This window comes from Mandrillus leucophaeus, unplaced genomic scaffold (genome assembly GCF_000951045.1).
Source record: "Mandrillus leucophaeus isolate KB7577 unplaced genomic scaffold, Mleu.le_1.0 Scaffold154, whole genome shotgun sequence".
Classification (NCBI taxonomy): Eukaryota; Metazoa; Chordata; class Mammalia; order Primates; family Cercopithecidae; genus Mandrillus; species Mandrillus leucophaeus.
Genome location: NW_012101521.1, coordinates 3,277,954 through 3,291,070, shown reverse-complemented (window position 1 = coordinate 3,291,070; position 13,117 = coordinate 3,277,954).

Here is a 13,117-nt window from a genome sequence, read left to right as displayed (position 1 = left end):
CCTGGGCCAGGCCTGGAGGCCCTGGGGAGGCCCTGCAGGTGGGGGAAGAGAGGCAGGGTCCTGGGGAAAACTTCCTCCCAGAGCTCCCCTGGGCCGAGCTTGGAGGCCCCGGGGAGGCCCTGCGGGTGGGGGCGGGGCGTGGGAAGGCTGTAAACTGGCTTGGGGCGGTAGGGCTTTCCTGTCGCTGCCGGTGGCCCCTGCCTTTGTCCTCATGTGTCACTGAGGAATGCAGCTACAGTTCAGATAAAGGCAGCTTTGTTTGGAGACCTCAGGAGAGGGAAGGGGGAAGGGGGAAGGTGGGGAAGGGGGCAGGGAGAAGCAGGCTGGGGAAGGGGAGGGGTTACCATCCCTCCCTCCTGGCTGATCCCAGCCCCCTGGCTCTGGGCAGGAAGCACCTATGCCCCCGTGGACACCCACATCCTCTGCCATCCCCTTAAGGCACTTCCTGACGTTGGGCAAGCAGTTCCCTCCTCTCTGAGCCTCAGTTTCCTCATTTGAATGATGGGGATCGTCTGTCAACCTCTATGGATAGTTTGGAGGTTCCAGTCACGTAAGTCATGTGGCCGATTGTACTTGCAACGCTTATTGATGACTAAGAAAAAGGCAGCCCAGAGAGGTCAAGTGACTTGCCCAGGGTCCACACAGCTTGACCTTGGAAGGAGTGATGCAGTCGGGTGTTTGCCAAGCATTGAGGGGGTGGAGCAGAACGAGGCTGGGATCACAGGATGCGCCCTTTGATGTGGCAAGCAAGAATGACAGGTGGTCCCTTGAACGCACGCATTTGCTCATGGAAGCCTCACCAGGGTGGGCGTTGAGTTCACCCTTGGTCACTGCTGTCTCCATGTCCCTGGGTGCCTGGCACAGGCAGGCAGTAATGCTCAGTGATTCAAACCCACAGCCTCTGGGGCCAGGCAGCTACTACCTGGGGCTGTGTGATCTTGGGCTGCTCCTGAGCCTCTCCATGTCTCAGTTTGCCCCTCTGTAAAATGGATCTAATAGGACCGCCCCCTCACAGTGTTGTTGGGCAAGTTCAAGGAGATGATCTGCACAGAGTCTGACATCGGTTATTTGGATCAGTGGGACAGTGGCTATCTGCTTGCTGGCTGCACAAAGGATTTTCCCAAGGTCATGGCCGAGGGTACGCTGGGATCAGCCCAGGCTCCTCCGGGCTGTTTCTGCTCAGGAAGGAAGGGTGTGAGTCCTGCAGTGCAGGGGTGAGGCGGTCGAGTGCAGGAGGAGTAGGCATCGTGTGCCACCCAGTTCCAGGACGGGCTCTGCCCTTTTGAGAGGAGGTGTCATGTGGGTCTGGAGCTAAGGGACATGGGCCCCTGGCCCCTCCTCACAGTGACGGATGTGGACAGACAGATGGTCTAGGGCTGGGCATGCTTAGTCATAGCCCAGATATAACCTGGGCCCCATGGGGCGCCTCCCTCTGTCTCGCTGTCTCACAGCAGCTGCAGCCAATCCCAGCGGGTCTGAAGCCTCACTTTGCTCACTGAGTGGGTCTCAGCTCACTCTCTTTGGATGCAAGAGGAAATGGAAGCCCAGAGAGGGGAAGTGACTCACTCAAAGCCGCACAGCAAGTGAGGGACAAAATCATCTGGTCACTCACTGACTTGGCAAATATTTCTGGAGTCTGAAGAGTGGACTATGTCCATCGGAGAAGAACATTCCTAAAGAAAGCCCTGACTTGGACAAAAGTATGGAGGAGAAGTTCTGTGGCGGTTAAGAGTATGGGTATCAGTCTGCTGGGACCCAAGCCCTCTCTGGCACTTGCTGTGTGACTTAGAGCAAGCGAATCAACTACTCTGTGCCTCTGTTTTCTTACCTATAAGTTGAAGATATTCAGTGTTTATGCCATAGGGGTCTTATGAGGATGAAATGAGTTCATTCATGCAAGATGCTTATCATGAGTCCTGGCACACAGTAGGTGCTCAATAAACAGGAGCTGTTAGGAAGGCATGAGGAATGAAGGACATGTGGAACATGGGAACCACTAGCCAGTGGTTGGTAGGTAATGTCTAGAGCCCAGAGTAGGGTGTTGTGGCCCCATGTGGAAGCTTGGGGAACCAGCGCCTGGCCCTGTAAAGAGAGTGGGTGGGGGCAGGGCAGGGTAGAGGCTGGAAAGTTCCAGCAGGAGGCAGGCATTCTAGGTGAGCAATCCTGGGGCGATGAAACTAAAGGGGAAATGGAGGCAGGGACAAGAAGGAGGTGAAAAGGAGGGGCGTGAAGCCTGTCTGGATGTGGCAGGAAGAGCAGGGGTGTCATCCAGGAGAACAGTCCTGGGTTCCGATGGAGGAGAGGAACCTACAAAGGAAGAGATGGAGCCCCTGACTGGTGGGGCGAGCCACTCTCTGAGAGTCTCCGAGGTGCCCAGCCTGGTCCAGGAGATATCATCATGCTTAGGGTGGCAACACAATTTGCAGGGTGCCGTGTAAAACAAAACTGCAGTCCTCCCTGTTTAAAAAGCAGAAAAAATGTGCAGTAAAAGTACTAAAATAGGAAATGTTTGCTCTTCTTCCGTGCATCTCTTCTGTTCACCTGTGTGCTCCACTGCCCCACTGGGCTTCACTTAAAACACACATAGGTGCGAAAATTAAGAATTTCAAGATGGTGGCCAGGCATGGTGGCTCAGCACTTTGGGAGGCTGAGGTGGGCAGATCACATGAGGTCAGGAGTTTGAGACCAGCCTGGCCAACATGGTGAAACCTTGTCTCTACTAAAAATACAAAAATTAGCTGGGTGTGGTGGCACATGCCTGTAATCCCAGTTACTTGGGAGGCTGAGGCAGGAGAATCACTTGAAGCTGCAAGGCAGAAGTTGCAGTGAGCTGAGACTGCACCACTGCATTCTAGCTTGGGCAACAGAGCAATTCTTTGTCACAAGAAAAAAAAAAAGAAGAATTTCAAGACAGCAACAGCGAAACGTAAACCCAGCTTGGAGCTTTTCTGAGAGCTGGGGTCTGTGCAACTGCAGAGATCTCACAGCCGTAAAGCTGGCCCCGATCATGCCTATTCTGCATAGGAGAAAACTGAAGCTCAGAGAAGTGAAATATCCCGGTATTCTCACTCCAATTCCATAGCGCCCTATATTCCACACCCCCTTCCAATGCCTGCTCATATCTAATTTTTATTCACCAATCTCCAAAAAAGGGTTCAAAGCAATTGATGGTAAAATGCAGGAGCTGTTAATACAGGTGCAGTGGAAGGCACATCATGACCCTGAGGGAGGACGCTGGCCTGGGAGCTGTGTGACCTTGGATGGGCCGCGCAAACCCTCTGTGCCCACAGTCCCTTTGCAGAGACTGGCTCAGAACTCCTGCTTCCCCAGCCCCCAAGCCTTGCCTCCCTTCCTGACCCACATTCCCCTTGGTGTCTGAGGCTTGAAGCGGTTATAAAAAATAAAACCACAGTCCCCTGATGTGCTTGCTGGCTTCTCAGGCCTTATTTTTTTTGGCCGCTAAGGAGACTAATAAATGGCTTGCCACTTGACGTAATCATTAAGGGCTCCACTGAGCTGTGGGCAGTGTTTCCTCTCCTCCTTGGCCGGGCCGGGGGCGCCCAGCCACCGAGGGTGGCAGTGATGGATGGTGTTATCATGGGCTTCCCCGGGGGAAGTGCTGGTGGTGGTCGGCCATGGCTCTCTCTCCTGCGGGCTCCTGGGCTATTCATTATGGGAAGAAGGAGCTGACGGGTGGGGGTGACGGCTGGCTTCCAGAAGGAGCACGGGCTGGACTTCCAGGCGGGAGTGTGGGCCAGGGTGAATATAAAGATTAGTGTTTGGGTGCAAGGAGTCAATTCATGGGTGGCCAATAAACAGAGGGAAGGGAAGCAGGGTATAATCCAAGAATACACATTAAAACATTTTCTGAAGTCAGAAAATTGGCAAAAATTTTAAAAATCGAATTAAAAAATAAAAATTAAAAAATTACGTGATAGATTGATTGCAAAAATGTTCTTAACGTGCCTCCCTTCTCTATATCTGTATCCTTTGCAATGTGGCTTTGCAGTTCCTCCTATCAAGAGATAGAGTCTGTTTCCCACTCCTTGAATCAAGCCTCAGTCATGTGACATATTTTGGCCAATAGAATGTGGTGGATGTGATGATGTGATTCTGTACCTGTTCTGAACCTCGGCCATAACGGACTTGCAGTTTCCATTTGCTATCTTGAAATTCTGCTGCTGCCATGGAACAAGCCTGGGCTGGCTTGCTGGAGGATGAGAGACCATGTGGAGTACAGCCAAGCTCTGGATATTTGAGAGAGCCCTGTAATAATCAGCAAAACCGGCCAGAGATGCACAAGTAAGACTGACAGATCAGAAAAACCAGCTAACTGACCTGTAGATGCATGAGCAATAATAAATGCTTACTGTTTTAAGTCATTGAGTTTTGTGGTGGTTTATTACATGGCAATAGCTGACTGATACAAATCACAATGCCCAGTGTTGGTGATGGTGTGGGGAGATAGGCTTTCTCACACATAAGTAGCAGAATGGTTTGCTAAAATTTTGCATATCCATTGAAGTAACAAAAAAAAAAAAATGAAGGGATTATTATAGAGATTCTTTTTTTTTTTCTTTTTCTTTTTTTTCTTTTTCAAGAGACAGGGTCTCGTTCTGTCACTCAGGCTGGAGTGCAGTGGTGCAATCATAGCTCGCTGCAGCCCCAAACTCTCGGGCTCAAATGATCCTCCCACCTCAGCTTCCTGAGTAGCTGGTATTACAGATGTGTGTCACCAAGGCTGGCTAATTTTTCTTTAATCTTTTTTTGTAGAGATGGGGCCTCATCTCACTATGTGACCCAGGTTAATCTCAAACTGCTGCCCTCAAGCAATCCTCCTGCCTTGGCCTCCTAAGTGCTGGGATTCCAAGTGTGAGCCACTGCCTGGAGATTCAATGCCTTGGCCAAATGCCTAGCATAACACTTAACACTCAAAAAATGCCCAATGTGTCTTGGTCTCTTCTCTATGGGCATATCACAAAGGGCAACAACATTTGGGAAAGCTTATTCGTAGTCTCTGTTTTGGGGATGAATTCCTTTAGAAATCCTAAATAATTTGTTTCTTATGGACAAAGATTTTATCAACAAGGATGTCCATGACAGCATTGCTTATAGCAAATAACTAGAAACAAACAACCTAACCAACGCAGTTACAGCACTCTAGTAATAACCATTGTTACTTATTTTGCTGTTTGTTTTTGCTTATTACCACTTACTTTCACTTACATTGCTTGAATCAATTAAGGTCTAGCTACAGGCTGAAATTCAGTTCAGCCGTAAAATCAGGTCTTAGAAGAGGACTTACAGACATAGGGAAATACACTTTCTTACGTATAACTAGCAGAAGGGCAGTTTGCTAAAACTTTGTGTTTCCATTGAAGTAACAAAAAGATGGAAAGGTCTTTATAGGTTCAAGGTAATATTATCATTTTGTAGGTCAAATGTTCAGGCTGTTAAATGAGAATAAAACTGGATTACAAAATGGAATTACAGTGTGATCTCCATTTACATGAAAAATGGTTGTTTTGCATCTATCTCTTTCTCTCTTTAAATCTGTGCAGAGAAAAATAATCTCTGGAAGAGAGTAACCTATTAGAAGATGTTGTCTGGATTTGTCCCTGATGTCGGGCTACAGGTCTCTTTTTGGTCTTCATCTTAGTGCATTTATTTTAAGCTTCTTCTGTGCCAGATGCATACATTTGGAGTCTCTTTTACTCCTTACAATGAATCTGTGATGTGAGTACTAGGACTGTCCCCATTTCACAGATGACGATATTAAGGGTTTGAGAAGTACCTTGCCTGATGTTCCACAGCTAGTAATGTAGGCAAATACCTACATTGCCAGACTGTCTAAAATATGAATTAACTATTTTGATACAATCAGAAAAAAAAACCTCGAGTTAATTTTTAACAAAAGAAAGACAAGATCAGTAACCACCCTCAAGATGTAATGGTGTCATCCAAGATGAGGCATTGGGCAGACAGGAGCTCCCAGATAGATTTGAGGATTTTAATGGGCCTGAGTCTTTATGGGGCGATGACTATCGTAGGAGGCTGTGTGAATAGTGGTGCAGAGTGGGAACCGAGGAGGGTGACTGTCATGGTCCATATGGGGCCAGTAGCACATCACACTCAGAGAGATCTTGACTCCTGGGGCCAGTGACCACAGACCCTCAGCTCCACAAGGGCCAGGACCTGTCTGCTGTGTGCTTGGCTGGATTCCCAGAACCTTGCAAAGCTCAAGGAACATGAGTTAAGTGAATGAATGAATGAGTGAAATCAGAAGCCAGTGGCCAAGATGAGGCTGGGTGCGGTGACTCACGCCTGTAATCCCAGCACTTTGGGAGGCTGAGGTGGGTGGATCACTTGAGGTCAGGAGCTCGAGACCACCCTGGCCAACATGGTGAAACCCCATCTATACTAAAAACACAAAGATTAGCTGGGTGTGGTGGCGCATGCCCGTAATCCCAGCTACTCAGGAGGCTGAGGCAGAAGAATTGCTTGAACCCAGGAGGCAGAGGTTGCAGTGAGCCAAGATGGTGCCACTGCACTCCAGCCTGGTGACAGAATGAGACTCCATCTTAAAAAAAAAAAATTAAATTAAAAATAAATACATAAATGAACTACAGTATGGGAACAGCTGCTGGTGTCTCCCCACCTGCCCACTGCACTCTCTCAAACTCTCCCACTCGTGTTTCCTTCTTGGTTTGCGAAAAAAAACAAGAGCCCCTCCTGCCCTCTTCTGCTGAAGCTCCCCGTTGCATTTTCCAGACCTGGAGGAACCCTGAGAAATGATCTCACCTTACATTCTCAGTTGAAACTTAGCATTTTTTTTTTTCAAATAATCTTTTCACTCTGATGAACAAAGAATTAGTCACCGGGGAAAACGGGAAGAATGATAAAAATATGATGGAGCAGAACCCTGCCCGTGCCCCACCTTTCACCTTTCCAGCAGCAGAACCACCACGGTTGACATTCGGCAGCTCTCGCTGCTTTAGGTGTTAGGGGCCACCTATAATTTGAATCAAACAGGAGATTCCTCCGCTTCACAAAGGTCTGGCCTGTCATGTGGAGAGGAGGTGTGATCTGTTTGGGGTCTCCCAGTGAACCAGAGGCAGACCTGGGGCCGGGACCTAGGCTGCCTGCCTTGTGCATTTATTGGACACTCATGGGTGGGTGCTATCTGTAGATGAAGACAGAATTGAGGCAGAGAAGAGCAGAGTGGGAATCCCAGCACTTTGGAAGCCTGAGGTGGGAGGATCGCTTGAGGCTAGGGGTTTGAGACCAGTCTGGGCAACATGGTGAGACCTTACCTCTACAAACAAAATAAATAAATAAAAAATAGCCAGGCGTGGTGGCACAGGCCTGTAGTCTCAGGTACTCAGGAGGTTGAGGAGGGAGGATTGCTTGAGCCCGGGAGGTCGAGGCTGCAGTGAGCTATAATCGCGCCACTGCACTCCAGCTTGTGCAGCAGAGCAAGACCCCATCTCTAAAAGGAAAGAAAAAAGAGCAAAATGGGCTCCAAAGCGGGTGGGGAGAGATGTTTCTCTGAGAGGTGACCTCTGGGCTGGGGCCTGAGGGATGTGGAGCGGTGGGAAGGCCGGAGGAAACGGCCGGGGTGAAGTCCTGGAGGCTTGCTTGGTGTGAGCAAGGGGAAGAGTGAGAGGAGACGGGGTCAGATCGCTGGGCAGGGCCAGGGCACAGGGTCCTGAAGGCCATGGTAAAAGGTGAGCAGAGGGCTTTAAGCAAGGGGGAGACGTGACTGGATTCACGTCCTAAAAGGCCACTGGCTGCTGTGGGGCTGAGGCTGGAGTTCTGCCGAGGCTCTGCAAGTCCAGCCTCTGGCACACGGTTCTGACAGGACCCGGCTCTCCCTCCAGCCCTCTGGCTTCTCTCCCAGGGAGCACGCAGTGGGTGGGTCCATTGGCTGGGCCACAGGCCAAGGCCTCCTTGCATCAGGGAGATAGTGGATGGGGGTCATGGAGCGCCTGCCCTCACTGCAGGGAGATGGGAACAGCAAATCCCTTCCCTGGCCTGGCTGGGGCCTGCCTGCCCTGCACGGCCCCAGTGACATCCCAGGGCATCTGCCAAAGCCAGGCTGGCCGTGTTCTGCTTTGCTCAGCCTCCCTGTGACCTCAGTGTCATGCCATGTGAGGGGCCCAATGACCACAACTCACTGGGCATCCAGGTCAGGCCAGAGCCTGAACCAAGCATTGCCTTGGTACATCACACTGGCCCCCACCAGGCTCAGACTAACGCTCAGGGACACAAAGTCACCTGCTGAGGGTCACACAGCCCATCATGGGTGCAGAGGGACTGTAGGACACTGCTCTGCAGGTCCCTCCTGCCCCACCCTAGGCTCCACCTCTCAGCCCCTGGGGGATGCCCAACACGAGGTCAGAGGAAGAAAGATGGGGAAGGGTGTTCCAGTCAGTGGGAACAGCATATACCAACTCCTGGGTGGACAGTGTATACTTTTTTTTTGGTAACTGCTTTATTGAGATGTAATTTACATACCATATAATTCACCCATTTGAAATGTACAATTCAATCTTTTTTTTTTTTTTTTTTGAGATGGAGTCTCTGTCACCCAGGCTGGAGTACAGTGGCATGGTCCTCAGCTCACTGCAGCCTCTGTCCCCCAGGTTCAAGTGATTCTCCTGCCTCAGTCTCCTGAGTAGCTGAGATTACAGGTGCGTGCCACCATGCTCGGTTAAGTTTTTGTATTTTTAGTAGAGACGGGGTTTCACCATGTTGGTCAGGCTGGTCTCGAACCCTGACCTCAGGTGATCCACTGGCCTCGGCCTCCCAAAGTGTTGGGATTACAGGCGTGAGCCACCACGCCAGGCCTCAGTGGTTTTTAGTATAGTCAAGAGTTGTGTAACCATCACCACTGTCAAATTCCAAAACATTGTCATCACCCCCAAAAGAAATCCTATAACATTAGTGATTACCCCCTACCCCCTGCAATCATTAATCCATTAATACTTTCTGTCTCTACAGATTTTCTTATTCTGGATATTTCATATAAATGGAATCATACAATAAGAGACCATTTGTGTCTGGCTTCTTTTTTTTTGAGACAAGGTATTACTCTGTCACTCAGGCTGGAGTGAAGTGGGACGGTCATAGCTCACTGCAGCCTCGACGTCCCTGGCTCAGGTCATTCTCCCACCTCAGCCTCCCAGGTTGCTGGGACTACAGGTGTGTGCCACCACACCCAGATCATTTTTTGGGTATTATTTGTAGAGATGAGATTTCGCCATGTTGTCCGGGCTGCTCTTGAACTCCTGGGTTCAAGTGATCCCGCCTTGGCCTCCCAAAGTGCTGGGATTATCGGTGCGAACCTCCATGCCCAGTGGCATCTGGCTTCTTAGCACAATGTTTTCCAGGTTCTTCCACGTCGTGGCATGTGTCAATGTCTCATTTCTTTTTATGGCTGAATAATATTCCATTATGATAGATATATCACATCTCATTTATCCATTCACTTTCTGAATGATGCTGCTATGAACATTCATGGGCGAGCATTTGTGTGTTTACATGTTTTCATTCTCTTGGGCATGACCCTAGGAGGGGCGTGGCTGGGTCAAATAGGAACTCTATGTTTAACTCTTTGAGGAACTGACAGGCTTTTCTAAAATAGGTTTTTAAAAAATAGTGACTATATAATACGTGTGCGTCTGCATGTGCACTTGTATTTATAGGTACTCGTTAAGTATGTGGACACAATTGTATATGTGTCTGTGTTAAATTGTCCTTCATGGCTGGGCGCAGTGGCTCATGCCTGTAATGCCAGCACTTTGGGAGGCTGAGGCAGGTGGATCACTTGAGCTCAGGAGTTCGAGACCACCCTGGGCAACATGATGAAACTCCATCTCTACAAAAAATTCAAAAATTAGCTGGGTGTGTTGGCATATGCTTGTAGCTCCAGCTACTGGAGAGGCTGAGGCAGGAGGATCGCTGGAGCCCAGGAGGGAGAGGTTGCAGTGAGCCGAGATTGTACCAGTGTACCCCAGCCTGGGCAACAGAGCCAGGCCCTGTCTCAAAAAAAACCATGAAAAAAATACGTATATATATCCTTCGTAAGTAGTAGTTGCCATGATCATGCTTTTCCCACACACAGGAAGCTGCTGGGAAGGGCATTCCTGGCAGAAGGATCAGTGTGGGCAAATACTGGGAGCTAGGAGTGAGAAGTGGAAGGGAGTTCTCGCTTTGGAAAGTGCTGGAAAGTGACTGGGTCCACAGTAAGCCCCCACATTTGAGCTCATGCATCTTCTTCCTGCCTACAGCTTCTCATGCAAATCATATGCAAATCTGTCCCCTCCCATCAGCCCCGCAGCACTCAGAGGAGTGGGAAATATTCTCGATTGGGCCCTTCCCTTCATTAATTTCCAGGTCGTAGTACATTACTCACAGATAATTAAGAGTGAGCTATTAATACAACATTTAATATTCAAGTGCAGCGAGGAGGAGAGAACTGTAAGTCACAGAATCCAATACGACAAGAGATTGCGGTTTAGCGATGATATATATATATACACTTTTTTTTTTTTTTTTTTTGCCTTCCAGATGCTCAGGACTATTTTTTGCTGAAATGTGGACCTGAGAACATCATGTATTGATAGAACACGAATACACGTTAAATCACCAGCAAACCCATCTGAAGGCCCCAGGAGATATGGCTGGACAATAACTACACCCAGAAGTGTAACCATCCCATGGGGCATGTCCGGAGTGAGGAGGCGGCCTGCCTGTCCCTTGGCTGGCTGGGTACTGGTGTGGGGGAGGTTGGCAGAGACAAAGAAGGCAACGTGGAAATGTGATGGTTCCTGTCCACACCTGAGGTGGGAGGTGGGGTGGGGGATGGAACAGCTGGATTCTGGTCATCCCCAAACTCCCGTTCATCCTGGCTGGGGTTAAGGCAGCCTGGACTATCCTGAAACCCTTCCTGTATGACCTTGAAAATAAGGACTCGGCCAGGTGTGGTGGCTCACGCCTGTAATTTCAGCACTTCGGGAGGCCCAGGTGGGCAGATCACCTGAGATCAAGAGTTGGAGACCAGCCTGGCCAACGTGGTGAAACCCCATCTGTAGTAAAACTACCAAAATTAGCTGGGCACGGTGGCACACATCTGAATTCCAGCTACTTGGGAGGCTGAGGCAGGAGAATTGCTTGAACCCAGGAGGTGGAGGTTGCAATGAGCCGAGATCGAGCCATTGCATTCCAGCCTGGGTGACAAGAGGGAAACTCCCTCTAAAAAAAAAGGAGAAAGAAAGAAGAAAGAAAGAGAGAAAGAGAGAAAGAGAGAAAGAAAGAAAGAAAGAAAGAAAGAAAGAAAGAAAGAAAGAAGAAAGAAAGAAGAAGGAAGGAAGGAAGGAAAGAAAGAAAGAAAAAGAAAAGAAAGAAAGAAAGAAAGAAAGAAAGAAAGAAAGAAAGAAAGAAAGAAAGAAAGAAAGAAAGAAAGAAAGGACTCTGTGTGTCTCAACTTCACTGATCTTCTGAAAAAGAGCTCAGTAAATATGGAGTGATGGAGTCGAACCTCTCTGAGCATCTTGGGGGCCTCAGTTTCCAAAGCCATAAAATGGACTGTCCGTGGGATAATCATGAAGGGCCAGCGCGCAGCTTCCTCTGCCTAGAGGGAGCAAGTACATGAGATGTGGGAGCGTCACCTAGATGCCAGCAGCCATTTGTCACAGAGGCTGCTTGGTGTGTGTGGCTGGCAGACCTGGGTCACATCTTCGGACTGCGGCTCACTGGCTGTGTGTCCCGTCCTTTCAACCACACTTGGGATCCACCTCCTGATCTGCAAAGCGGGGATAGGGTTGTCTCCAGGCCATTCACACTTAATGCACGGACAGGGCTTCCCACATCCTGAGCACTCGGTCGGTAAGTGGTACCTGCGGCTGGTATATGTGGTTCTGTTGTTTTGACAGTGGCTTTGGCTGTGGGCTGATTGAGTGGCCCATGGGATGGTCTGGGGACGGAGGTGGGCCTGCAGGCAGAGGTGTGGAGCAGGAAGGAAAGCCTACTCTTCACCAGGCATGAGCTGGGCACGCCCATGCTATGTTAACTGGATGGTCTAACACTCAAAACCAACCTGCAAGGCCTCATCATGTTGCTTCGTTTTACAGGTGAGCCTGGGGAGGCCCAGAGATGTCAAGGCACTTGCCCGAAGGCACCCAGCAGAGCCTGGCTCTCCTGGAATCTCTGTCTCCAAGGCCTGTGCTGTGAAGTCTTGCTTGGGACTCATGGGAATGCCGGCTGGAGAGGCGGGAATACGGTGGCAGCTAGCTAAGGCTGAGCATTAGATTGGCCCGAGTTTGAGTTCCACCTTAGCCCTGTGTGATCCTGGGGATGTCATTCCTCACCCCATCACCTGGGCCTCTCATCTTGAAGTGGGAATAATGGAATCAGAACCAACCTGCACGGGTCATTCTGCAAGGCAAACAGTTCAGTGTCCCCTAGGCTGTTGCTGGGCCCATAGGAGTTGGTCAAAATACATCTTACCATTGGGGATTACCCAGTGAATCAATCTCCAGTGAATTAGTGTCCATCTGTGCCCAAGTCATGGATGAGAAAACAGGTTCGCAGAAGAAAAGCAACCTCCAAGGTCATAAATAAATGAATTGTCTGAATCCAAAGTGAGCCTTACTACATCCCAGCCATAATTGTATTAGTTGGTAATATAATAATAACAAAAATAATATTTTTATTAATTTCTTCTCCTATTGACCCTTCCCTAGCACCCCCAGAATTTGTGGATGTTGTGCCTCCAGGATCTCTCCAGGGGAGGAAGCCCAGAAAGGGACTGTGTCCAAGGTCACATAAGAGCCAGACATAGTGAGAAAGAGGTGATAGCTCTGAAATATACCAGGGACCATATTTATGATTTCCTCTGAATTCTGGGTCTGGCGAGGTAATCGCTTCCCTTAATTCATTAATTCATCAGAAACTCACAGGTCACCTACCCATCTCCTGCATGTTGGATACTGAGGCAGCTGAGATAAGTTTGCCAGAGCCCTTGCACTCTGGGAGTGCACCATCTATTAGGGAACCCAGATTCATACACTAGTGTGGCTGTGGGCTTAACACCCACAGGGCCCAGACTCTCACA